Source organism: Myxine glutinosa, chromosome 5 (assembly GCF_964187855.1).
Source record: "Myxine glutinosa chromosome 5, kmMyxGlut1.1, whole genome shotgun sequence".
In the NCBI taxonomy this organism is placed as follows: Eukaryota; Metazoa; Chordata; class Myxini; order Myxiniformes; family Myxinidae; genus Myxine; species Myxine glutinosa.
Window position 1 is genome coordinate 9,360,687 of NC_136265.1, and position 26,654 is coordinate 9,387,340.

General features: G+C 46.4%; 2 protein-coding genes across 2 annotated transcripts in view; both read right to left on the reverse strand.

The window, feature by feature from the left end:
* USH1C (USH1 protein network component harmonin) overlaps positions 1-15,225 on the reverse strand; it is a 315,470-nt gene extending 300,245 nt beyond the window's left edge. The window contains exons 1-2 of the mRNA XM_078777569.1: positions 15,164-15,225; positions 15,000-15,056 (exon numbers count right to left, since the gene is read on the reverse strand). The gene's annotated coding sequence lies outside the window, so the exon portion shown is untranslated. The remainder of the gene's footprint in view (positions 1-14,999; positions 15,057-15,163) is intronic.
* Positions 1-26,654, reverse strand: part of LOC144892202 (uncharacterized) — a 997,431-nt gene that overhangs the window by 349,268 nt on the left and 621,509 nt on the right. The gene's annotated exons all lie outside the window — the stretch shown is intronic.

The window sequence follows — 26,654 nt, forward strand, 5'->3', positions numbered from 1 at the left end:
ATTGTTTCCTGGCTCACGGTTTGTTCACGGTTTGTTCACGACATTAAAAACATCATTGTCTGAGAGGGTCTGTGGGGGTTTGAGTGATTGTAGCTCGTGATCCAGGTGAGCTTCAGGACCCACGGTCCTACTTTTATGATTATTATACAAGCTGGGACAGGTAGAAAAGATATGTAACAAAAAATGACCAAAGAACAATTATCTTCTTCCTGATGTATTCCTGATGTATATATATATTATACATATGATAAACTCGCTCTTCATACAAAACACCCGCATGACCCTTTATATCTGGATCAAGATTCCCACCCCAGGTAAACAACTCGATGGAGGCACGTCATAGAAATCCCACAGCCGTGAAACCTCCAATCGATAATATAGAAAATAATTATGGATCAAAATGTGATCGAAACACGACAAGATTCACATTCGTTTCCTCAAAGAAATACCATTTCTATTGCGAGCACAATGAATGTCATGACGTCCTGAAAGGTGATTCTCTTACTCACATGGAATGTGAAACGTCCGCACAACGCTCCTTGTTGTTGTCTCTTCCGAACATGTGTCTAAGTTGAAAAAGATTGAAAAGTCAATTTATTGTACATTCCCTGAGGTAGATATATCCAAAATCAAGTTTTCAAAAGTGCAGATGGGGGTGAATGAAATTATTTACTTCACACGCTTCCACGGGGTGTTTTTCTCCTTCTTTGGTGAATCGTGTGGAGGTGAGGAGTTCAGATCAACGTCTTTGATTGATGATGATGGAAGCATCTTTGATTCCCTGAAAAAACAGTTTTCTTTCATCCACAGCTTAATACAGGTGTGCTAAACCGGAAAACATGAACACATTCTCCATTTCAACAAATCTTTTCTTTCCTTCAGACACCACAATGACACATAAAACCAGGTAAAATAAAACTAGAGTGGCACTCGGTAGAGCGCATACCTCCACAGGTGAACAGTTTATGGTTTCTATCCACTGATTGGTCGGATCTGGATTCGGACCTGAACCAAAATATAATCAATTCGTCCTTGACAGCACCAACCTGTCCACCATGTTTCGTCTGACTTGTTCTAACTCCCTCACTCTCTTCAATCCCACTCCTCCGTCACCTGTTCACCCCCATCTCTTATCTTCCCCCATCCAAAACCGTGATCTTTTCTACCCCCGTTAATTCACCCCAGATCCACTTTTTTGAAATACCGACTTCTTTCCTGGAAGTTCTGGCAGTGTCCATGTGTTTTACACCTCTCCCACCTGAGTTATGGTTAAACTCGACATTAAAAGATTAAATTCACTTGATGTTGAGAAACAAAACCGTGTAAGGCACGTTACCTTCGTTGCATTCTCTTTCGTAATCGAAAAATAACAGGTGCTTCAGGAAAACCGTCCGATACCTGCGAAAGTTCAAAGAACTAATAACGTAACCAGCTGTTTGTTGCATTAAAGCCGATTATTGTGACGTCACACATCACGTGGGATTATTGCTAGGTTACCAGATTTTTGTTGAACCAAACCTGATTATTGTGACGTCACATCTCCGTTGTTACCACGTGGTGCATTGTCGTCAAGCAAGCCTCCATCGTACAGTACATCACCAATAACGTTCTTAAAGTAAAAACCACAACATAATTTACTGTATTCGCAACATAATTGTCTCTTCCCTTTCACATCATAATTCTATAAAAAGGGGCGCACCTGTGCTGAAAACTTCCTGTCAATCAGACCAACGGTTGCAGAGAAAAGCAAGGCACTCGGTGGAGGGCATACCTCCACCAGGTGAACAGTTTACGTTTTGTATCCACTGATAGGCCGGATCTGGATTCGGACATGAACCAAAATCTATTGTTCTTGTCACCGAACCAACAGGTCCACCAAGTTTATTCATAACTCGTCCATAACTTCTTTTGACATCATGTTATACCAGAGAAATACCTGTGCTACGCACAGGTGGGAGGCCAGAAGCAAACAGGCGATGCAGATACGGTGAATGCTAAAGCATGAAATCAATAAATTCCACATTCCTGTAGCAACGTTGTCGTTGTCGCGGAACCGGCCAACGCGAGGCGTACTCGTGCCGGCAGCTGGCGTCGAAATAACGCCCGGAATAGAGCGTTCGGGGTTTCGTCGCCCATGAGCGACAGCATATGGTCCATTCGGACCGACGGTCGCGTGTCACCCAGCTCGGGGAGGTCCAAGAGGCCATCGGCCCGTGCGTCCACCGTGAGGCCGAACGTAGCGAGGAGGAGACGCTTGAGCACCTCGTACCTGTCGTCGGCCGGTGGGTTCCTCAGGACCGACACGACGCGGGCGGCCGCGCCGGCCCCGAGGGAGGCGACCTCGTGGTAGTAGCGTGTCTCGTCCGCCGTGATGCCTCGAAGCCTGAACTGGGCTTCGGCCTGCAGGAACCAGATCTCCGCCTGAGCTTCCCAGAACTCGGGTAGCTTTATCGCTTCCGCGTTGGTTGCCATGGCTGTGGCGGGTTCGGGTGGTCAGTGACGGCTGACCAGAACGTCGGAGGTCACCAATGAAGCGCGGTGTTACGCGCGCTGCTTGTAAGCAAGGAGGAAGCGGACAACGCGGTAAATTGTAAGAGTCTTTATTCAAGAGCTCCACTGTAACACTGGAGCGTTCCGGGCTGCGCGCCCGGTGTATATCCCGTGACCACGCCTACCCCTCGGGCCCAACCAAAAGACCCAAAAGACCCCAAAAACTCAAAAAACCCCAAAGACCCAAAACACCCCGAAGACCTAAACACTCCGAAGCCCCAAAACACCCCAAAGACCCAAAATACCCTTCAAGGCCCTGAGGCTCAAAAAGACCCTGAATACCCAAAAACCCAAAAGACCCCAAAAACACAAACGACCCCAAAGACCCAAAACACCCCGAAGACCCAAAACACCCCGAAGACCCAAAACACCCCGAAGACCCAAAACACCCCGAAGACCCAAAACACCCCGAAGACCCAAAATACCCCGAAGACCCATAACACCCCAAAGACCCAAAACAACTCGAAGACACAAAACACCCTGAAGACCTAAAACACCCTGGAGACCCAAAACACCCCGAAGACCGAAAACACCCCGAAGACCCAAACACCCCGAAGACCCAAAACACCCCGAAGACCCAAAACTCCCCGAAGACCCAAAACACCCCGAAGACCCAAAACACCCCGAAGACCCAAAACACCCCGAAGACCCAAAACACCCCGAAGACCCAAAACATCCCGAAGACCCAAAACACCCCAAAGACCCAAAACACCCCGAAGACCCAAAACACCCCGAATACCCAAAAACACCTCAAAGACCAAAAATACCCTTAAAGGCCCAGCGGATCCAAAAGACCCTGAAGACCCAAATGGCCCTGAAGACCCAAAACACCATGAAGACCCAAAAGACACCGAAATGGTCAAAGTTGCCTACCCCTCTGATTCTGAAACGACATGTGGTGAGGCATGCAGAGCGCATATAAACATACATACATACATACATACATAGCGAACCATATACGTTTGCTCTATTATAATACTAATAATATCGTAAATATAATCGTAACAGTGCAAACCCTTTGTTGTTATTGCAAAAGTTTCTCGAAGGAAGCGGTGTATGGTTGGTTCATTGTTGACTTTAAACATGGAATAAACTCATACAGTCGTATTGTTTTAGTAATCATAATAATAATAATAATAAGAGCGTTAATACTAATAATATAGTAAATATAATCGTAACACTGCAAACCCGTATTTCCTCTCTCAAATCTGTTTGACATCATTCGTGAAAAGAGCAATCAAGCACAATTACAAACATCGCTCGTTTATCGTAATTCCATGATAAAACTCTTCTTTTTTTTTTTTACAAAGAGAGAACCATATTATAGTTATTTATCAAACATAACATATAGGGCGGTGTATTGTCACAATGCGCTGTTTGCTCAAACATATAAAATTTATTTAATTTCGTTTATTCGCACAAGAAATCGTTTTTCCTCTCTCAAATCTGTTTAACATCATTCGTGAGAAGAGCAATCAAGAAGAATTACAAACATCGATCGCTTATTGTAATTCCTTTATAAAACTCCTTTTTCACAAAGAGAGAATCATATTATAACTATTTATTAACAATTCAATAATATAAGCCGTCCTAAAGATTATTTTGCAGGATCATGTATCGGTTGAAAGATTCATTGCAGAAAGTTGAAAGATCAATATCATCTTCACATCAACACCAACGACTTAAACGTTTTCTCACGTGGCTTGATTTGGCCAATAGCGAGACACGTAATGTAGTCGACAAGCTTGGTGACTCGCAAATCGGGTATTTACGAAATGATTATACATTAAAATGGATATAACCTTTTGGAAATGACATTAACTTTTCGAAACTTTTATAGCAAATGTCATAACATGATTAGAAGTTCATTAAACACGGAAAGGGTACCCTGAATGGTAAGATGTCTTGAAGTGATAGGTATTTAAGCCGATCCGGACATTATCTATTTATGGAAGTGCGTATGGAATTGGCTGCGACTCGCTTTAGGCCGCCATTGATCGCTAAGGTTCATAACAGGCTGATCTGGTTGGCTTAGATGTGATGTCCGCCGTTCACCCGCATGGATCCATATCATGACGGCATGGGCAACAAACACGGAGCTTGCAAAACACCCTTGGCCGAACACAGATGTCCAAACACTGCATGCATGAACACAGATGGCATGGGACATGGCACCGACAGCCCCCAGAAACATGCTTTCATTTTGTTGTCTTGTTGTAATATTGTAATCTTATTATAATCTTATTATAATAGAGCAAACGTATATACAGACTTGGCATTTAATATGGAATATTTTTTTTGTGGGGGTGAATTTACTTTTCAAGATGTCTTCGAACCAAAAGTTCATTGGAATTATGTTGAAATTATTCTAGATTTTGTTAATATGACATTTGAAAGAAACAAAAACCACATTTGACATTTCAAAACAAATAAATTGATCCTTGAAAGTGATGTAAACTGATATCGAACTCAATTCATGGACAGTACTGTGTTAAACTTCTGTACGTTTTCCAGAAGTAGCTCTTTATTTTGCACATTAGCCAACATTTTTTTAACAAAAACAAAAGTTAAATTACGACTGGGATTACGGAGAGTAAAATTACAGTTCAGTACTTCGTGTAACCCCCACGAGCATTCTGGAGAGCACGTACACGTTGGCGCATGCTGTTCACGAGATTTGCCAAGGTTTGGACAGGAATCGCTTGCCATGCAGTGACAATAGCCTGCTGCAATTCACGCACAGAGGTCGGCTGCTGGTCCAAGTGGTCGATTTGACACGTTAATTCTGCCCACAAGTTCTCTATCGGATTCATATCCGGGGACATGGCAGGCCACTCCATATGCTCTACACCATGATCAGCAAGAAAGCGTTGGATCATGCGAGCATGATGAGGCCGTGCATTGTCATCTTGGAAGACAAAGTTTCCTCGAAAGGCTGCACGAGCAAATGGAAGCAATGTTTCTTCCAGAATGGCCCTGTACTTGAACTGGTTCAGGTTTCCATTCAGAACAACCAGGTCAGTTTTGCCCCCTGCATGAAAAGCAGCCCAAACGGTCACCCCACCACCTCCAGCTTGGACTCTTGGCACTATACAATCTTTGTTGTAGGCTTCATGCACTTGTCTGCGCACTCGGACGTGGCCATCTTCACGATAGACCAGAAATCAGCGTCGACGAGTCTGGCATTTCACTCAGGCCGACTGGGACGGTCTTCAAGCAGCCATCAATCGTCTGGATTGGTCTCCCATCTCCACTGCCTCTGACATCAATTCTTCCTGGGAATTCTTCCAAAGCAAACTGATCTCTCTCATGCATAGATTTATCCCATCTCGCCTTCAGTTGTCTTACCCTTCCTCCCGTCCATGGTACACTGAATCTTGTGGTGAGTCAGTTGCCCTGAAACAACTTGCCTTTGCCTCTTGGAAGGCTAATCCAACTGAAGGAAATCTCAGTTCCTTCCACCAAGCTCGGAACAAGTGTGTGTCTACCCTCAGGAGTGCCAGGAAGCACTATCTCTCCTCACTCAAGAATGAACTCTCAAACCTGTCTCCTTCCTCCAAATCCTGGTGGCGTCTGGTCAAATCCGTTTCTGGTGTTTGTTCCCCCTCCATCCCCTCCCTTACCTCAAATGGCCACACAGTTGACATCGCACGTGACAAAGCCGAATGCCTCAACTCTGTGTTTGCCTCAAAATCCTTAGTCCCAAACCCATCTCTCTCTGTTCCCACCTTTCCCAGTCGAACCAAACTGCTCCTGGACTCTGTGACCTTCTCTCCTGACAAGGTGGAGGAGTTTTTGTCAAACCTCGACTCTGATTCTGCAACTGGACCAGATGGCATCAGCCCACGGGTCCTAAAATCCTGCTCTGCCGCTCTATCTCACCCTCTCTCTGTTCTTTTCACCCTATCTTTTGCTCAAGGTCATCTGCCAGCATCCTGGAAATCAGCAAACATTACCGCTTTACACAAAAAAGGTGCAAAAACAGATCCTTGCAACTACAGACCAATCAGCCTGCTCCCAATTATCAGCAAAGTCATGGAATCCATCATTGCTTCGGATATGAAATCTTTCCTCTTCTCCAATGGCTTGATCTCTGATCATCAATTTGGTTTCAGACCAGGTCACTCTACTCTGGACATGCTGCTTCTGCTGTCTCAACAATGGATGGAGGTCCTCAATGCCAAACAGGAAATCAGAGCTGTCTCCCTTGACATATCACGTGCCTTCGATACGGTCTGGCACCCAGCTCTGCTCACCAAACTCTCCTCCTATGGTATCCATGGAAATCTCCATGCATGGCTTGCGGACTTCCTCTCTGGTCGTAGTCAACGTGTGGCCCTGAATGGATTTCTCTCATCTCCCCTTCCCATTCAGGCTGGAGTTCCCCAAGGCAGTGTGCTGGGCCCTGTGCTTTTTCTGGTCTTTATCAATGATCTCTCCGACTCTCTGGAAAATCCTCTGTATCTCTTTGCTGATGACTCCACTCTCTGCCACTCCATTCCTCTTCCCTCAGATCGGCAGTCTGCAGCCTCCTCACTCTCTGAAGACCTGGACAAAATCACAGACTGGTCAAACATGTGGAACATGTCTTTCAATCCTGACAAATCTCACACTCTTACTATGTCTCTCCGAAAAGATCGACTGGACAACCCTCCCATCTACTTTCTCAACAATCCTCTCCAAGAAGTTCTGTCACTCAAGCTTTTGGGTCTCACCATCTGCCATGATCTTTCTTGGGAAAACCACATTTCCAAGCTGGCCTCCAAAGCCAGTCGCCGACTGGGCATCCTCCGTCGTGCGAAGTCCTTCCTAGGCACACCTGAGCTCCTCACCACATACAAGGCTTTCATCCGCAGCTCAATGGAATACTGTTCTCCCCTATGGGCTGGTGCTCCTGCCTCACACCTGGCTCGGCTTCACACTGTTGAATCCAAAGCTTTCAGAATCATTGGAATCTCCCGCGATGAAGCTATCTCTGAGGGCCTTTCACTCACTCACCGCAGGCAGGTAGGTGGTCTTTCTGTCTTCTACCGACTCCTCTCCGGCCTTGCTCCCCCAGCTCTCTCTGTGCTCTGTCCCCCAAATATTCCTACAGGTCGCACAAGATCTGCCAGCCACCCTCTGATGGTTAAACTGCCGAAATCTCGGCTCTCTGCTCACCTTCACTCTTTCATTCCTCTTTTCTCCCGCCTCTGGAACAAACTCCCATACTCACTTCAATCACACTCCTCCCTCCAGGTCTTCAAAACAGCTGTTCACCACCATCTCTTATCTTCCCCCATCCAAAACCTTGATCTTTTCTACCCCCACTAATTCACCCCAGATCCACCTTGTTTGAAATTCCAACTTCTTTCCTGGAAGTCTTGGCAGTGTCCATACGTTTTATACCTCTCCCACCCCCCCCCCTTCCCATGCCTTCCCCCCAAAGCCCTCTCCCTCCCACAGTTCTCTCGATGTCTCCATGTCTCTCGGTCCCTGCTCTCAAATGTTGTGTTTGTGTCCTTCCCCCTCTCTCCCCATCTTGTCTACTGCTCCCGATGTTATTTGTTTTGTGTGTCTGTTTGTCTTTCTGTGTGATTAATGTTCGCTCTTTCACGAGCCTCGATCTTGTATACAAAAACAAAAATAAAAATAAAAATAAAGAAAAATAAATAAATAAATCTAGACTCGTCACTGAAGATCACGTGATTCCAGTGTCCTGGCTGCCATTGACGGTGCTCTCTGGCCCACTACAATTGGCGCTGGTGGTGTTGTCTGGTCAGGCATGGCTTTCTCAGGGGACGCCTGGCACGACAGCCTGCTTGAACCAGTCATTGGTCGACTAGCCTTCTGGATACAGGCACATTTGTCAGTTGCTGCCACTCAGCCCTAAGCCGATTAGCTGACTTGGTACGGCCATTGCGGCCTAACCGGTGCAGCTGGCGATCATCCCTCCTTGTGGTTCTGTGGGGACGTCCTGGCCTCGGTATTGGAGTAGGGACACCCCTCTGAGCATTTCGTTTCAGGATCTTTGACACCTGACCTTGAGTGATGCCATACTGCCGAGCAATAGGACGCTGTTTCATGCCGTAATTTCGTAAAGCCACCACTCCATGACAAACAGCATTGTCGAGTTGACGGACCATCTCCAGAGGAAGCGGCAATAACTTTTGGAGACGTGCTGCAGTTGTTTTCCACTAATACAGAACGCAACAACCCTTGTATACCCGACTGTGAAGCCAATCATCAAATGCACCTGTCCGTACATTTTGCCACGCCACTTGTGATATAATCCTGTTGTTGACTTCTTGCTGCGACAGACAATCAGTGACATGGTTCCTTTAACAAATAAATCACCAAAGTGTAAAAGAAACTCACCAGATTGATATACTGAGTTAAGAAAGTAAACCCAAGTCAAGAAAAAAAAAATATTCCATATTAAATGCCAAGTCTGTAGTTCGCTATGTATGTATGTTTATATGCGACGAAAACGTCTTCTTCTTCTTCAAATAAAATGACCACCCTCTTACTTAACCCTCTTAATTGCGTTAAGACTGCTGAGACCCCTCAGACCTTTGATGACCCTTTAATTCCCCCAAGACTCGTCAGACTCGAACAATGCTGTTTGTCATGGAGTGGTGGCTTTACGAAATTACGGCATGAAACAGCGTCCTATTGCTCGGCAGTATGGCATCACTCAAGGTCAGGTGTCAAAGATCCTGAAACGAAATGCTCAGAGGTTTGAGGGAGTCTCTCGCGAGATCACGGCGAGGTCACGTCTTTTCGAAGCTGTTCCATGCGCTCACGCTTTCGAAGCTAAGTGATCTTTCACATTTATGTTTTTGGCGTATCTTTATCTTTCTTTCGGTGCATGTACCTATTGGAGTGACTTTAATAGGTTTCTCGGTGTTGGTTTTTCATACCTGTGTACAGAATCGTCGGTTTTTTTCGTATCGTGTATTCTGAGGCCTAGTGTAGTGCTAGTATTAGTAGGCTACCGTGTCCTCAGACCTTGGCTTGAGGCTTTTGTTTTTTGTCTCAGCGGTTCTTCGATCGCGCTGCAACTACTGTCGGTCTCTGTTTTTCATGGTCTTTTCACCCATACTCCCTTGTTTTAAAATCTCAAAAAAAAAAAAAATTTTTTTTTTTCCTTCCCTGTTCTTATCCGCTTGTCCGTTCTTATTTGTTCTTTCGTTCTTCGTTCTTTTGCTCTTTCGTTCTTCGTTATTTGTTCGTTCGTTCTTCGACCACGTTGTTTGAGCTCACATGATCAAGTTGTTAATACATGTTTCATCTGTCCCCTGAAGAACTTTATTATTATGTCATATTCTATAACACTTTTTTCTACTTCTTCTATAAAAGGATGCTTTCGACTTGCTCACCAATTCTATTCATTCAAAAAAAAATTTCCATCTCTTACAGTGCATCTTTCATTCATTCCCTAAACTCTCCAGAACTCCACCCATCCTTCAGCGTCCTCAAACGTATTTTTGACTCGAATGTCTCAAGAAACTCATTTTGCAATAAATGTTCGTTTCCCATAAATCGTACACTTTTCAAAATCCAATCTCACCCCTCCCCTCCAAATCTTCCCCATCACCCATCTCTGTCAAATCTTCCCCCTTGCCCCTCCCCCCCAAATCTTCCCAAACACCCATCCCTTTCAAATCTCCCCCCCTGCCCCTTCCCTCCTAAACTCCCCCCACACCCCTCCCCTCCGAGACTCTCCCTCACTCCTCCCCTCCTAGACTCCCCTCTCACCCCTCCTCCTCAAAGCGTCCTCCCCGCTTCTTCCCCCTTCCAACTTTCACCTTCATCTTCCTCAACCTTCTGCCTCACTCTTCCCCCTCCTCAAATAACACCTCACTGCGCCTCACCCAAACACCATCAAACCTTTTGTCCGCCCCATTCTTCCCTTTCTCCAAGTTATTCTGTAATCTCTGACACACCTGCAACAGCTCTCCCTACCTCTTCCTCCTCTTCCACATCCTGCCCTACCGCTCCCCCCCCTGTTCTGTATCCGATGCTCCCCCTTCCTCTTCCTTAACAGTATGGACCTCAAACATCCGGGGCCTTCGCTCAAACTTAACTGATCTCTCCATACAGGTTGCTTCTGACAAACCAGACGTGATCTGCTTAACAGAAACCTTCTTCCTTCATGATGTCTCTGATTCCTTGGTATCTCTCCCAGGTTACTCCCTCCTCCGGTATGATAGACCTGAGCCTCGTTCTGGAGGTGGGGTTGCTATCTTTATAAAAAACTCTCTTCCTCACTCGCCCTGCACTGCCCTCTCTCCACCTAACCCCCAGGAATACCTTTGGCTACGGCTTCCCCTTCACTCCCACCTTTTGTTCATATGCGTGTTGTACCGTCCACCAAACAGTGATGACTCCATCTACATCTCGCTGTCTGATAATATGGACCAACTTCTATCTACCCATCCCAACTCTCTCTTCCTCATATGTGGTGATTTCAACTGTCACCATGCCAGTTGGCTGGGGGTGGGTACCTCTCTCACCAGCCATGGCTCTTCAGCAAAGGACTTCTGTGACTCACTGGGACTGACACAATCTGTCAATTTCCCAACCCGGATCTCAGTCAACGGAGCATCTTCTCTTCTGGACTTGGTTATGACTAACTTCCCTGAAAATGTCTGCTGCTCTTCTTCTGCTCCAATCGGCTCTTCTGATCATGTGCTTGTTAAAGTGGACATCTCTCTGACCATTCTCAGAGAGCCTCCTCAGCGTCGACGAGTCTGGCATTTCACTCAGGCCAACTGGCACGGTCTTCAAGCAGCCATCAATCATCTGGACTGGTCTCCCATCTCTACTGCCTCTGACATCAACTCATCCTGGGAATTCTTCCAAAGTAAATTGCTCTCTCTCTCAGGCACAGATTTATCCCATCTCGTCTCCAGTTGTCATACCCTTCCTCCCGTCCATGGTACACGGAATCTTGTGGTGAGGCTATTGCCCAGAAACAACTTGCTTTCGTCTCCTGGAAAGCAAATCCAACGGAAGGAAATCTCATTTCCTTTCACAAAGCCCGAAACAAGTGTGTGTCCACCCTCAGGAGAGCCAGGAAACAATCTCTCTCCGTTCTCAGGACCGAACTCTCTTATCTGTCTCCCTCTTCCAAATCCTGGTGGCGTCTGGTCAAATCTGTTTCTGGTGTTTGTTCCCCCTCCATCCCCTACCTCACCTCAAATGGCCACACGGCTGACTCCGCACGTGAAAAAGCTGAATGCCTCAACTCTGTGTTTGCCTCTAAATCTTGTGTCCCAAACCCATCCCTCTCTGTACCCACCGTACCCAGTCATACCCAGCTGCTCCTGGACTCTGTGTCCTTTCCTCCTGACAAGGTGGAAAAGTTTCTGTCAACCCTCGACCCTGATTCTGCAACTGGACCTGACGGCATCAGCCCACGGGTCCTAAAATCATGTTCTTCCGCTCTTTCACTCCCTCTCTCTGTTCTCTTCACCCTCTCTTTTGCTCAAGGTCATCTTCCATCTGCTTGGACATCTGCCAACATCACCGCTTTGCACAAAAAAGGTGCAAAAACAGATCCCAGCAACTACAGACCAATCAGCCTTCTCCCAATTATCAGCAAAGTCATGGAATCCATCATTGCTTCAGATATGAAATCTTTCCTCTTCTCCAATGGCTTGATCTCTGATCATCAATTTGGTTTCAGACCTGGACACTCCACTCTGGACATGCTGCTTCTGCTTTGTCAACAATGGATGGAGGTCCTCAATGCCAAACAGGAAATTAGAGCAGTCTCCCTTGACATATCACGTGTCTTCGATACGGTCTGGCACCCCGCTCTGCTCACCAAACTCTCCTCTTTTGGTATCCAAGGAAATCTCCACGCATGGCTGGCGGACTTCCTCTCTAGTCATAGTCAACGTGTGGCCCTGAATGGGTTTCTCTCATCTCCTCTTCCTGTTCAGGCTGGAGTTCCCCAAGGCAGTGTTCTGGGCCCTGTGCTTTTTCTGATCTTCATCAATGATCTCTCTGACTCTCTTGAAAATCCTCTCTATCTCTTTGCTGACGACTCTACTCTCTGTCGCTCCATTCTTCATCCCTCAGATCGGCAGTCTGCAGCCTCCTCACTCTCTGCAGACCTTGACAAAATCACAGACTGGGCAAACAAGTGGAACATGTCTTTCAATCCTGACAAATCTCACACTCTTACGATGTCTCTCCGAAAAGACCGACAGGACAACCCTCCCATCCACTTTCTGAATAATCCTCTCCAAGAAGTTCTGTCACTCAAGCTTTTGGGTCTCACTATCTGCCATGATCTTTCCTGGGAAAACCACATTTCAAATCTGGCCTCCAAAGCCAGTCGCCGACTGGGCATCCTCCGTCGTGCGAAGTCCTTCCTTGGCACACCTGAGCTCCTCACCACATACAAGGCTTTCATCCGCAGCTCAATGGAATACTGCTCTCCCCTCTGGGCTGGTGCTCCTGCCTCACACCTAGCTCGCCGTCACGCTGTTGAAACCAAAGCATTCAGAATCATCAGCTGGGTACGACTGGGTACGGTGGGTACAGAGAGGGATGGGTTTGGGACACAAGATTTAGAGGCAAACACAGAGTTGAGGCATTCAGCTTTTTCACATGCGGAGTCAGCCGTGTGGCCATTTGAGGTGAGGGAGGGGATGGAGGGGGAACAAACACCAGAAACAGATTTGACCAGACGCCACCAGGATTTCGAAGAGGGAGACAGATAAGAGAGTTCGGTCCTGAGAACGGAGAGATATTGTTTCCTGGCTCACGGTTTGTTCACGGTTTGTTCACGACATTAAAAACATCATTGTCTGAGAGGGTCTGTGGGGGTTTGAGTGATTGTAGCTCGTGATCCAGGTGAGCTTCAGGACCCACGGTCCTACTTTTATGATTATTATACAAGCTGGGACAGGTAGAAAAGATATGTAACAAAAAATGACCAAAGAACAATTATCTTCTTCCTGATGTATTCCTGATGTATATATATTGTTACGGACGCGGCTTTAGATGTTATATTGACCGAGCGGTGGTGTATTTAACCGCGTCCGAACAGTTACTCCCCGATTAAAACCCGATTCCACCCGACGTTGACCAGATCGCCCCACAGATATTCAATCGGGAAATCTCTAAAGCGACCGAAAGAGAATGAAAAAGAAGAAGAAGAATAATACGGAGGAAGAACAGATTTTATTATACACACACAAGCAATGGATGGAAGAAGCAGTAACACAGCGAATCGTTAACTTACACTATTCATTTTTACTTAGCCCCAAGACAACGAGTAGGACAGGACGTTCACACTTACACGGGGGATATTGCAGGCAGGTAGGGCTTGAGATGGATTGCTTGAGAGGGAGGCAAGGTCGGAAGGCCGCAGTTCGCAATTCCTCGCGGTTTTGGCGGGAAACCCTCCGTCGTGTATCCGCTGCGGTGGACGTCACGCGCTGGTTCGGCACACCTGCTCCTCTTCTTGGGGTGGAGCCGTCTCCCTCCTTTCAGCGCGTCTCTCCAAAGCTGGTTTCCTTGCCGAGTACCTCTCCTCTTTGGCTTGGAGCGTTTCGCATCTCACCGCTTCTCTTGGTGCAGCCTCTTTGCTCATCTCCCAGGGTCATCTCTCAAGTCATCTCTTAAAGCAGTCCCTTGCAGTCGCTTTTATCACCTCGGGCGAAATCAAGCCGCCGGCTCCGAGGGCACGCCTACCGGGTCGCTCACCGCGGTGTTGATTGGCTGTTTAGGGCTGGTTCACTCCTTCCCTCTTATGACGAGGTGGAGACACGCCTTTCTTCTCCAACCCTACCTCGTGGCCAATGGTGGTTGAAGAAAACCGCCCAACATGCGGAAGGCAATTGGAAGGGAGGTTTTGGGGAAATTGGAAGGGCCTACGCTTATTTTGTTTGATACAATGCAAAGTCAATCTAGTGGGAAACACATATTTAGCCTACATGGAATAAGGAAATACACTATTTAAAAGATATATCGTGACCTGCGTGTAAGTTTCATGGAATTAACTAGGAGGCCGACTGCGACCATTATTTACATTAACAGGGTGTTACCGTACCTTTTGTAACGTTCACATTGTAACGTTTTCACATTCGTTACACTTCCTCCAAAATTGTTACACTTCTCAAAAACCGTTACACTTCTCAAATTCGTTACACACTTCTCAAAATCGTTACAATATATTATACATATGATAAACTCGCTCTTCATACAAAACACCCGCATGACCCTTTATATCTGGATCAAGATTCCCACCCCAGGTAAACAACTCGATGGAGGCACGTCATAGAAATCCCACAGCCGTGAAACCTCCAATCGATAATATAGAAAATAATTATGGATCAAAATGTGATCGAAACACGACAAGATTCACATTCGTTTCCTCAAAGAAATACCATTTCTATTGCGAGCACAATGAATGTCATGACGTCCTGAAAGGTGATTCTCTTACTCACATGGATTGTGAAACGTCCGCACAACGCTCCTTGTTGTTGTCTCTTCCGAACATGTGTCTAAGTTGAAAAAGATTGAAAAGTCAATTTATTGTACATTCCCTGAGGTAGATATATCCAAAATCAAGTTTTCAAAAGTGCAGATGGGGGTGAATGAAATTATTTACTTCACACGCTTCCACGGGGTGTTTTTCTCCTTCTTTGGTGAATCGTGTGGAGGTGAGGAGTTCAGATCAACGTCTTTGATTGATGATGATGGAAGCATCTTTGATTCCCTGAAAAAGAACAGTTTTCTTTCATCCACAGCTTAATACAGGTGTGCTAAACCGGAAAACATGAACACATTCTCCATTTCAACAAATCTTTTCTTTCCTTCAGACACCACAATGACACATAAAACCAGGTAAAATAAAACTAGAGCGGCACTCGGTAGAGCGCATACCTCCACAGGTGAACAGTTTATGGTTTCTATCCACTGATTGGTCGGATCTGGATTCGGACCTGAACCAAAATATAATCAATTCGTCCTTGACAGCACCAACCTGTCCACCATGTTTCGTCTGACTTGTTCTAACTCCCTCACTCTCTTCAATCCCACTCCTCCGTCCAGGTCTTTAAAACACCTGTTCACCCCCATCTCTTATCTTCCCCCATCCAAAACCGTGATCTTTTCTACCCCCGTTAATTCACCCCAGATCCACTTTTTTGAAATACCGACTTCTTTCCTGGAAGTTCTGGCAGTGTCCATGTGTTTTACACCTCTCCCACCTGAGTTATGGTTAAACTCGACATTAAAAGATTAAATTCACTTGATGTTGAGAAACAAAACCGTGTAAGGCACGTTACCTTCGTTGCATTCTCTTTCGTAATCGAAAAATAACAGGTGCTTCAGGAAAACCGTCCGATACCTGCGAAAGTTCAAAGAACTAATAACGTAACCAGCTGTTTGTTGCATTAAAGCCGATTATTGTGACGTCACACATCACGTGGGATTATTGCTAGGTTACCAGATTTTTGTTGAACCAAACCTGATTATTGTGACGTCACATCTCCGTTGTTACCACGTGGTGCATTGTCGTCAAGCAAGCCTCCATCGTACAGTATATCAACAATAACGTTGTTAAAGTAAAAACCACAACATAATTTACTGTATTCGCAACATAATTGTCTCTTCCCTTTCACATCATAATTCTATAAAAAGGGGCGCACCTGTGCTGAAAACTTCCTGTCAATCAGACCAACGGTTGCAGAGAAAAGCAAGGCACTCGGTGGAGGGCATACCTCCACCAGGTGAACAGTTTACGTTTTGTATCCACTGATAGGCCGGATCTGGATTCGGACATGAACCAAAATCTATTGTTCTTGTCACCGAACCAACAGGTCCACCAAGTTTATTCATAACTCGTCCATAACTTCTTTTGACATCATGTTATACCAGAGAAATACCTGTGCTACGCACAGGTGGGAGGCCAGAAGCAAACAGGCGATGCAGATACGGTGAATGCTAAAGCATGAAATCAATAAATTCCACATTCCTGTAGCAACGTTGTCGTTGTCGCGGAACCGGCCAACGCGAGGCGCACTCATGCCGGCAGCTGGCGTCGAAATAACGCCCGGAATAGAGCGTTCGGGGTTTCGTGGCCCATGAGCGACAGCATATGGTCCATTCGGACCGACGGTCGCGTGTCACCCAGCTCGGGGAGGTCCAAGAGGCGATCGGCCCGTGCGTCCACCGTGAGGCCGAACGTAGCGAGGAGGAGACGCTTGAGCACCTCGTACCTGTCGTCGGCCGGTGGGTTCCTCAGGACCGACACGACGCGGGCGGCCGCGCCGGCCCCGAGGGAGGCGACCTCGTGGTAGTAGCGTGTCTCGTCCGCCGTGATGCCTCGAAGCCTGAACTGGGCTTCGGCCTGCAGGAACCAGATCTCCGCCTGAGCTTCCCAGAACTCGGGGAGCTTTATCGCTACCGCGTTGGTTGCCATGGCTGTGGCGGGTTCGGGTGGTCAGTGACGGCTGACCAGAACGTCGGAGGTCACCAATGAAGCGCGGTGTTACGCGCGCTGCTTGTAAGCAAGGAGGAAGCGGACAACGCGGTAAGTTGTAAGAGTCTTTATTCAAGAGCTCCACTGTAACACTGGAGCGTTCCGGGCTGCGCGCCCGGTGTATATCCCGCGACCACGCCTACCCCTCGGGCCCAACCAAAAGACCCAAAAGACCCCAAAAACTCAAAAAACCCCAAAGACCCAAAACACCCCGAAGACCTAAACACTCCGAAGCCCCAAAACACCCCAAAGACCCAAAATACCCTTCAAGGCCCTGAGGCTCAAAAAGACCCTGAATACCCAAAAACCCAAAAGACCCCAAAAACACAAACGACCCCAAAGACCCAAAACACCCCGAAGACCCAAAACACCCCGAAGACCCAAAACACCCCGAAGACCCAAAACACCCCGAAGACCCAAAACACCCCGAAGACCCAAAATACCCCGAAGACCCATAACACCCCAAAGACCCAAAACAACTCGAAGACACAAAACACCCTGAAGACCTAAAACACCCCGGAGACCCAAAACACCCCGAAGACCGAAAACACCCCGAAGACCCAAACACCCCGAAGACCCAAAACACCCCGAAGACCCAAAACTCCCCGAAGACCCAAAACACCCCGAAGACCCAAAACACCCCGAAGACCCAAAACACCCCGAAGACCCAAAACACCCCGAAGACCCAAAACATCCCGAAGACCCAAAACACCCCAAAGACCCAAAACACCCCGAAGACCCAAAACACCCTGAATACCCAAAAACACCTCAAAGACCAAAAATACCCTTAAAGGCCCAGCGGATCCAAAAGACCCTGAAGACCCAAATGGCCCTGAAGACCCAAAACACCATGAAGACCCAAAAGACACCGAAATGGTCAAAGTTGCCTACCCCTCTGATTCTGAAACGACATGTGGTGAGGCATGCAGAGCGCATATAAACATACATACATACATACATACATAGCGAACCATATACGTTTGCTCTATTATAATACTAATAATATCGTAAATATAATCGTAACAGTGCAAACCCTTTGTTGTTATTGCAAAAGTTTCTCGAAGGAAGCGGTGTATGGTTGGTTCATTGTTGACTTTAAACATGGAATAAACTCATACAGTCGTATTGTTTTAGTAATAATAATAATAATAATAATAATAAGAGCGTTAATACTAATAATATAGTAAATATAATCGTAACACTGCAAACCCGTATTTCCTCTCTCAAATCTGTTTGACATCATTCGTGAAAAGAGCAATCAAGCACAATTACAAACATCGCTCGTTTATCGTAATTCCATGATAAAACTCTTCTTTTTTTTTTTTACAAAGAGAGAACCATATTATAGTTATTTATCAAACATAACATATAGGGCGGTGTATTGTCACGATGCGCTGTTTGCTCAAACATATAAAATTTATTTAATTTCGTTTATTCGGTTTTTCCTCTCTCAAATCTGTTTAACATCATTCGTGAGAAGAGCAATCAAGAAGAATTACAAACATCGATCGCTTATTGTAATTCCTTTATAAAACTCCTTTTTCACAAAGAGAGAATCATTTTATAACGATTTATTAACAATTCAATAATATAAGCCGTCCTAAAGATTATTTTGCAGGATCATGTATCGGTTGAAAGATTCATTGCAGAAAGTTGAAAGATCAATATCATCTTCACATCAACACCAACGACTTAAACGTTTTCTCACGTGGCTTGATTTGGCCAATAGCGAGACACGTAATGTAGTCGACAAGCTTGGTGACTCGCAAATCGGGTATTTACGAAATGATTATACATTAAAATGGATATAACCTTTTGGAAATGACATTAACTTTTCGAAACTTTTATAGCAAATGTCATAACATGATTAGAAGTTCATTAAACACGGAAAGGGTACCCTGAATGGTAAGATGTCTTGAAGTGATAGGTATGCCGATCCGGACATTATCTATTTATGGAAGTGCGTATGGAATTGGCTGCGACTCGCTTTAGGCCGCCATTGATCGCTAAGGTTTATAACAGGCTGATCTGGTTGGCTTAGATGTGATGTCCGCCGTTCACCCGCATGGATCCATATCATGACGGCATGGGCAAAACACCCTTGGCCGAACACAGATGTCAAACACTGCATGCATGAACACAGATGGCATGGGACATGGCACCGACAGCCCCCAGAAACATGCTTTCATTTTGTTGTCTTGTTGTAATATTGTAATCTTATTATAATCTTATTATAATAGAGCAAACGTATATACAGACTTGGCATTTAATATGGAATATTTTTTTTGTGGGGGTGAACTTACTTTTCAAGATGTCTTCGAACCAAAAGTTCATTGGAATTATGTTGAAATTATTCTAGATTTTGTTAATATGACATTTGAAAGAAACAAAAACCACATTTGACATTTCAAAACAAATAAATTGATCCTTGAAAGTGATGTAAACTGATATCGAACTCAATTCATGGACAGTACTGTGTTAAACTTCTGTACGTTTTCCAGAAGTAGCTCTTTATTTTGCACATTAGCCAACATTTTTTTAACAAAAACAAAAGTTAAATTACGACTGGGATTACGGAGAGTAAAATTACAGTTCAGTACTTCGTGTAAACCCCACGAGCATTCTGGAGAGCACGTTCACGTTGGCGCATGCTGTTCACGAGATTTGCCAAGGTTTGGACAGGAATCGCTTGCCATGCAGTGACAATAGCCTGCTGCAATTCACGCACAGAGGTCGGCTGCTGGTCCAAGTGGTCGATTTGACACGTTAATTCTGCCCACAAGTTCTCTATCGGATTCATATCCGGGGACATGGCAGGCCACTCCATATGCTCTACACCATGGTCAGCAAGAAAGCGTTGGATCATGCGAGCATGATGAGACCGTGCATTGTCATCTTGGAAGACAAAGTTTCCTCGAAAGGCTGCACGAGCAAATGGAAGCAATGTTTCTTCCAGAATGGCCCTGTACTTGAACTGGTTCAGGTTTCCATTCAGAACAACCAGGTCAGTTTTGCCCCCTGCATGAAAAGCAGCCCAAACGGTCACCCCACTACCTCCAGCTTGGACTCTTGGCACTATACAATCTTTGTTGTAGGCTTCATGCACTTGTCTGCGCACTCGGACGTGGCCATCTTCACGATAGACCAGAAATCAGCGTCGACGAGTCTGGCATTTCACTCAGGCCGACTGGGACGGTCTTCAAGCAGCCATCAATCGTCTGGATTGGTCTCCCATCTCCACTGCCTCTGACATCAATTCTTCCTGGGAATTCTTCCAAAGCAAACTGATCTCTCTCATGCATAGATTTATCCCATCTCGCCTTCAGTTGTCTTACCCTTCCTCCCGTCCATGGTACACTGAATCTTGTGGTGAGTCAGTTGCCCTGAAACAACTTGCCTTTGCCTCTTGGAAGGCTAATCCAACTGAAGGAAATCTCAGTTCCTTCCACCAAGCTCGGAACAAGTGTGTGTCTACCCTCAGGAGTGCCAGGAAGCACTATCTCTCCTCACTCAAGAATGAACTCTCAAACCTGTCTCCTTCCTCCAAATCCTGGTGGCGTCTGGTCAAATCCGTTTCTGGTGTTTGTTCCCCCTCCATCCCCTCCCTTACCTCAAATGGCCACACAGTTGACATCGCACGTGACAAAGCCGAATGCCTCAACTCTGTGTTTGCCTCAAAATCCTTAGTCCCAAACCCATCTCTCTCTGTTCCCACCTTTCCCAGTCGAACCAAACTGCTCCTGGACTCTGTGACCTTCTCTCCTGACAAGGTGGAGGAGTTTTTGTCAAACCTCGACTCTGATTCTGCAACTGGACCAGATGGCATCAGCCCACGGGTCCTAAAATCCTGCTCTGCCGCTCTATCTCACCCTCTCTCTGTTCTTTTCACCCTATCTTTTGCTCAAGGTCATCTGCCAGCATCCTGGAAATCAGCAAACATTACCGCTTTACACAAAAAAGGTGCAAAAACAGATCCTTGCAACTACAGACCAATCAGCCTGCTCCCAATTATCAGCAAAGTCATGGAATCCATCATTGCTTCGGATATGAAATCTTTCCTCTTCTCCAATGGCTTGATCTCTGATCATCAATTTGGTTTCAGACCAGGTCACTCTACTCTGGACATGCTGCTTCTGCTGTCTCAACAATGGATGGAGGTCCTCAATGCCAAACAGGAAATCAGAGCTGTCTCCCTTGACATATCACGTGCCTTCGATACGGTCTGGCACCCAGCTCTGCTCACCAAACTCTCCTCCTATGGTATCCATGGAAATCTCCATGCATGGCTTGTGGACTTCCTCTCTGGTCGTAGTCAACGTGTGGCCCTGAATGGATTTCTCTCATCTCCCCTTCCCGTTCAGGCTGGAGTTCCCCAAGGCAGTGTGCTGGGCCCTGTGCTTTTTCTGGTCTTTATCAATGATCTCTCCGACTCTCTGGAAAATCCTCTGTATCTCTTTGCTGATGACTCCACTCTCTGCCACTCCATTCCTCTTCCCTCAGATCGGCAGTCTGCAGCCTCCTCACTCTCTGAAGACCTGGACAAAATCACAGACTGGTCAAACATGTGGAACATGTCTTTCAATCCTGACAAATCTCACACTCTTACTATGTCTCTCCGAAAAGATCGACTGGACAACCCTCCCATCTACTTTCTCAACAATCCTCTCCAAGAAGTTCTGTCACTCAAGCTTTTGGGTCTCACCATCGGCCATGATCTTTCTTGGGAAAACCACATTTCCAAGCTGGCCTCCAAAGCCAGTCGCCGACTGGGCATCCTCCGTCGTGCGAAGTCCTTCCTAGGCACACCTGAGCTCCTCACCACATACAAGGCTTTCATCCGCAGCTCAATGGAATACTGTTCTCCCCTATGGGCTGGTGCTCCTGCCTCACACCTGGCTCGGCTTCACGCTGTTGAATCCAAAGCTTTCAGAATCATTGGAATCTCCCGCGATGAAGCTATCTCTGACGGCCTTTCACTCACTCACCGCAGGCAGGTAGGTGGTCTTTCTGTCTTCTACCGACTCCTCTCCGGCCTTGCTCCCCCAGCTCTCTCTGTGCTCTGTCCCCCAAATATTCCTACAGGTCGCACAAGATCTGCCAGCCACCCTCTGATGGTTAAACTGCCGAAATCTCGGCTCTCTGCTCACCTTCACTCTTTCATTCCTCTTTTCTCCCGCCTCTGGAACAAACTCCCATACTCACTTCAATCACACTCCTCCCTCCAGGTCTTCAAAACAGCTGTTCACCACCATCTCTTATCTTCCCCCATCCAAAACCTTGATCTTTTCTACCCCCACTAATTCACCCCAGATCCACCTTGTTTGAAATTCCAACTTCTTTCCTGGAAGTCTTGGCAGTGTCCATACGTTTTATACCTCTCCCACCCCCCCCCCCCTTCCCATGCCTTCCCCCCAAAGCCCTCTCCCTCCCACAGTTCTCTCGATGTCTCCATGTCTCTCGGTCCCTGCTCTCAAATGTTGTGTTTGTGTCCTTCCCCCTCTCTCCCCATCTTGTCTACTGCTCCCGATGTTATTTGTTTTGTGTGTCTGTTTGTCTTTCTGTGTGATTAATGTTCGCTCTTTCACGAGCCTCGATCTTGTATACAAAAACAAAAATAAAAATAAAAATAAAAATAAAAATAAAGAAAAATAAATAAATAAATCTAGACTCGTCACTGAAGATCACGTGATTCCAGTGTCCTGGCTGCCATTGACGGTGCTCTCTGGTCCACTACAATTGGCGCTGGTGGTGTTGTCTGGTCAGGCATGGCTTTCTCAGGGGACGCCTGGCACGACAGCCTGCTTGAACCAGTCATTGGTCGACTAGCCTTCTGGATACAGGCACATTTGTCAGTTGCTGCCACTCAGCCCTAAGCCGATTAGCTGACTTGGTACGGCCATTGCGGCCTAACCGGTGCAGCTGGCGATCATCCCTCCTTGTGGTTCTGCGGGGACGTCCTGGCCTCGGTATTGGAGTAGGGACACCCCTCTGAGCATTTCGTTTCAGGATCTTTGACACCTGACCTTGAGTGATGCCATACTGCCGAGCAATAGGACGCTGTTTCATGCCGTAATTTCGTAAAGCCACCACTCCATGACAAACAGCATTGTCGAGTTGACGGACCATCTCCAGAGGAAGCGGCAATAACTTTTGGAGACGTGCTGCAGTTGTTTTCCACTAATACAGAACGCAACAACCCTTGTATACCCGACTGTGAAGCCAATCATCAAATGCACCTGTCCGTACATTTTGCCACGCCACTTGTGATATAATCCTGTTGTTGACTTCTTGCTGCGACAGACAATCAGTGACATGGTTCCTTTAACAAATAAATCACCAAAGTGTAAAAGAAACTCACCAGATTGATATACTGAGTTAAGAAAGTAAACCCAAGTCAAGAAAAAAAAAATATTCCATATTAAATGCCAAGTCTGTAGTTCGCTATGTATGTATGTTTATATGCGACGAAAACGTCTTCTTCTTCTTCAAATAAAATGACCACCCTCTTACTTAACCCTCTTAATTGCGTTAAGACTGCTGAGACCCCTCAGACCTTTGACGACCCTTTAATTCCCCCAAGACTCGTCAGACTCGAACAATGCTGTTTGTCATGGAGTGGTGGCTTTACGAAATTACGGCATGAAACAGCGTCCTATTGCTCGGCAGTATGGCATCACTCAAGGTCAGGTGTCAAAGATCCTGAAACGAAATGCTCAGAGGTTTGAGGGACTCTCTCGCGAGATCACGGCGAGGTCACGTCTTTTCGAAGCTGTTCCATGCGCTCACGCTTTCGAAGCTAAGTGATCTTTCACATTTATGTTTTTGGCATATCTTTATCTTTCTTTCGGTGCATGTACCTATTGGAGTGACTTTAATAGGTTTCTCGGTGTTGGTTTTTCATACCTGTGTACAGAATCGTCGGTTTTTTTCGTATCGTGTATTCTGAGGCCTAGTGTAGTGCTAGTATTAGTAGGCTACCGTGTCCTCAGACCTTGGCTTGAGGCTTTTGTTTTTTGTCTCAGCGGTTCTTTGATCGCGCTGCAACTACTGTCGGTCTCTGTTTTTCACGGTCTTTTCACCCATACTCCCTTGTTTTAAAATCTCAAAAAAAAAACCAAAATTTTTTTTTCCTTCCCTGTTCTTATCCGCTTGTACGTTCTTATTTGTTCTTTCGTTCTTCGTTCTTTTGCTCTTTCGTTCTTCGTTATTTGTTCGTTCGTTCTTCGACCACGTTGTTCGAGATCACATGATCAAGTTGTTAATACATGTTTCATCTGTCCCCTGAAGAACTTTATTATTATGTCATATTCTATAACACTTTTTTCTACTTCTTCTATAAAAGGATGCTTTCGACTTGCTCACCAATTCTATTCATTCAAAAAAAAAATTCCATCTCTTACAGTGCATCTTTCATTCATTCCCTAAACTCTCCAGAACTCCACCCATCCTTCAGCGTCCTCAAACGTATTTTTGACTCGAATGTCTCAAGAAACTCATTTTGCAATAAATGTTCGTTTCCCATAAATCGTACACTTTTCAAAATCCAATCTCACCCCTCCCCTCCAAATCTTCCCCATCACCCATCTCTGTCAAATCTTCCCCCTTGCCCCTCCCCCCCCCAAATCTTCCCAAACACCCATCCCTTTCAAATCTCCCCCCCTGCCCCTTCCCTCCTAAACTCCCCCCACACCCCTCCCCTCCGAGACTCTCCCTCACTCCTCCCCTCCTAGACTCCCCTCTCACCCCTCCTCCTCAAAGCGTCCTCCCCGCTTCTTCCCCCTTCCAACTTTCACCTTCATCTTCCTCAACCTTCTGCCTCACTCTTCCCCCTCCTCAAATAACACCTCACTGCGCCTCACCCAAACACCATCAAACCTTTTGTCCGCCCCATTCTTCCCTTTCTCCAAGTTATTCTGTAATCTCTGACACACCTGCAACAGCTCTCCCTACCTCTTCCTCCTCTTCCACATCCTGCCCTACCGCTCCCCCCCCTGTTCTGTATCCGATGCTCCCCCTTCCTCTTCCTTAACAGTATGGACCTCAAACATCCGGGGCCTTCGCTCAAACTTAACTGATCTCTCCATACAGGTTGCTTCTGACAAACCAGACGTGATCTGCTTAACAGAAACCTTCTTCCTTCATGATGTCTCTGATTCCTTGGTATCTCTCCCAGGTTACTCCCTCCTCCGGTATGATAGACCTGAGCCTCGTTCTGGAGGTGGGGTTGCTATCTTTATAAAAAACTCTCTTCCTCACTCGCCCTGCACTGCCCTCTCTCCACCTCACCCCCAGGAATACCTTTGGCTACGGCTTCCCCTTCGCTCCCACCTTTTGTTCATATGCGTGTTGTACCGTCCACCAAACAGTGATGACTCCATCTACATCTCGCTGTCTGATAATATGGACCAACTTCTATCTACCCATCCCAACTCTCTCTTCCTCATATGTGGTGATTTCAACTGTCACCATGCCAGTTGGCTGGGGGTGGGTACCTCTCTCACCAGCCATGGCTCTTCAGCAAAGGACTTCTGTGACTCACTGGGACTGACACAATCTGTCAATTTCCCAACCCGGATCTCAGTCAACGGAGCATCTTCTCTTCTGGACTTGGTTATGACTAACTTCCCTGAAAATGTCTGCTGCTCTTCTTCTGCTCCAATCGGCTCTTCTGATCATGTGCTTGTTAAAGTGGACATCTCTCTGACCATTCTCAGAGAGCCTCCTCAGCGTCGACGAGTCTGGCATTTCACTCAGGCCAACTGGCACGGTCTTCAAGCAGCCATCAATCATCTGGACTGGTCTCCCATCTCTACTGCCTCTGACATCAACTCATCCTGGGAATTCTTCCAAAGTAAATTGCTCTCTCTCTCATGCACAGATTTATCCCATCTCGTCTCCAGTTGTCATACCCTTCCTCCCGTCCATGGTACACGGAATCTTGTGGTGAGGCTATTGCCCAGAAACAACTTGCTTTCGTCTCCTGGAAAGCAAATCCAACGGAAGGAAATCTCATTTCCTTTCACAAAGCCCGAAACAAGTGTGTGTCCACCCTCAGGAGAGCCAGGAAACAATCTCTCTCCGTTCTCAGGACCGAACTCTCTTATCTGTCTCCCTCTTCCAAATCCTGGTGGCGTCTGGTCAAATCTGTTTCTGGTGTTTGTTCCCCCTCCATCCCCTACCTCACCTCAAATGGCCACACGGCTGACTCCGCACGTGAAAAAGCTGAATGCCTCAACTCTGTGTTTGCCTCTAAATCTTGTGTCCCAAACCCATCCCTCTCTGTACCCACCGTACCCAGTCATACCCAGCTGCTCCTGGACTCTGTGTCCTTTCCTCCTGACAAGGTGGAAAAGTTTCTGTCAACCCTCGACTCTGATTCTGCAACTGGACCTGACGGCATCAGCCCACGGGTCCTAAAATCATGTTCTTCCGCTCTTTCACTCCCTCTCTCTGTTCTCTTCACCCTCTCTTTTGCTCAAGGTCATCTTCCATCTGCTTGGAAATCTGCCAACATCACCGCTTTGCACAAAAAAGGTGCAAAAACAGATCCCAGCAACTACAGACCAATCAGCCTTCTCCCAATTATCAGCAAAGTCATGGAATCCATCATTGCTTC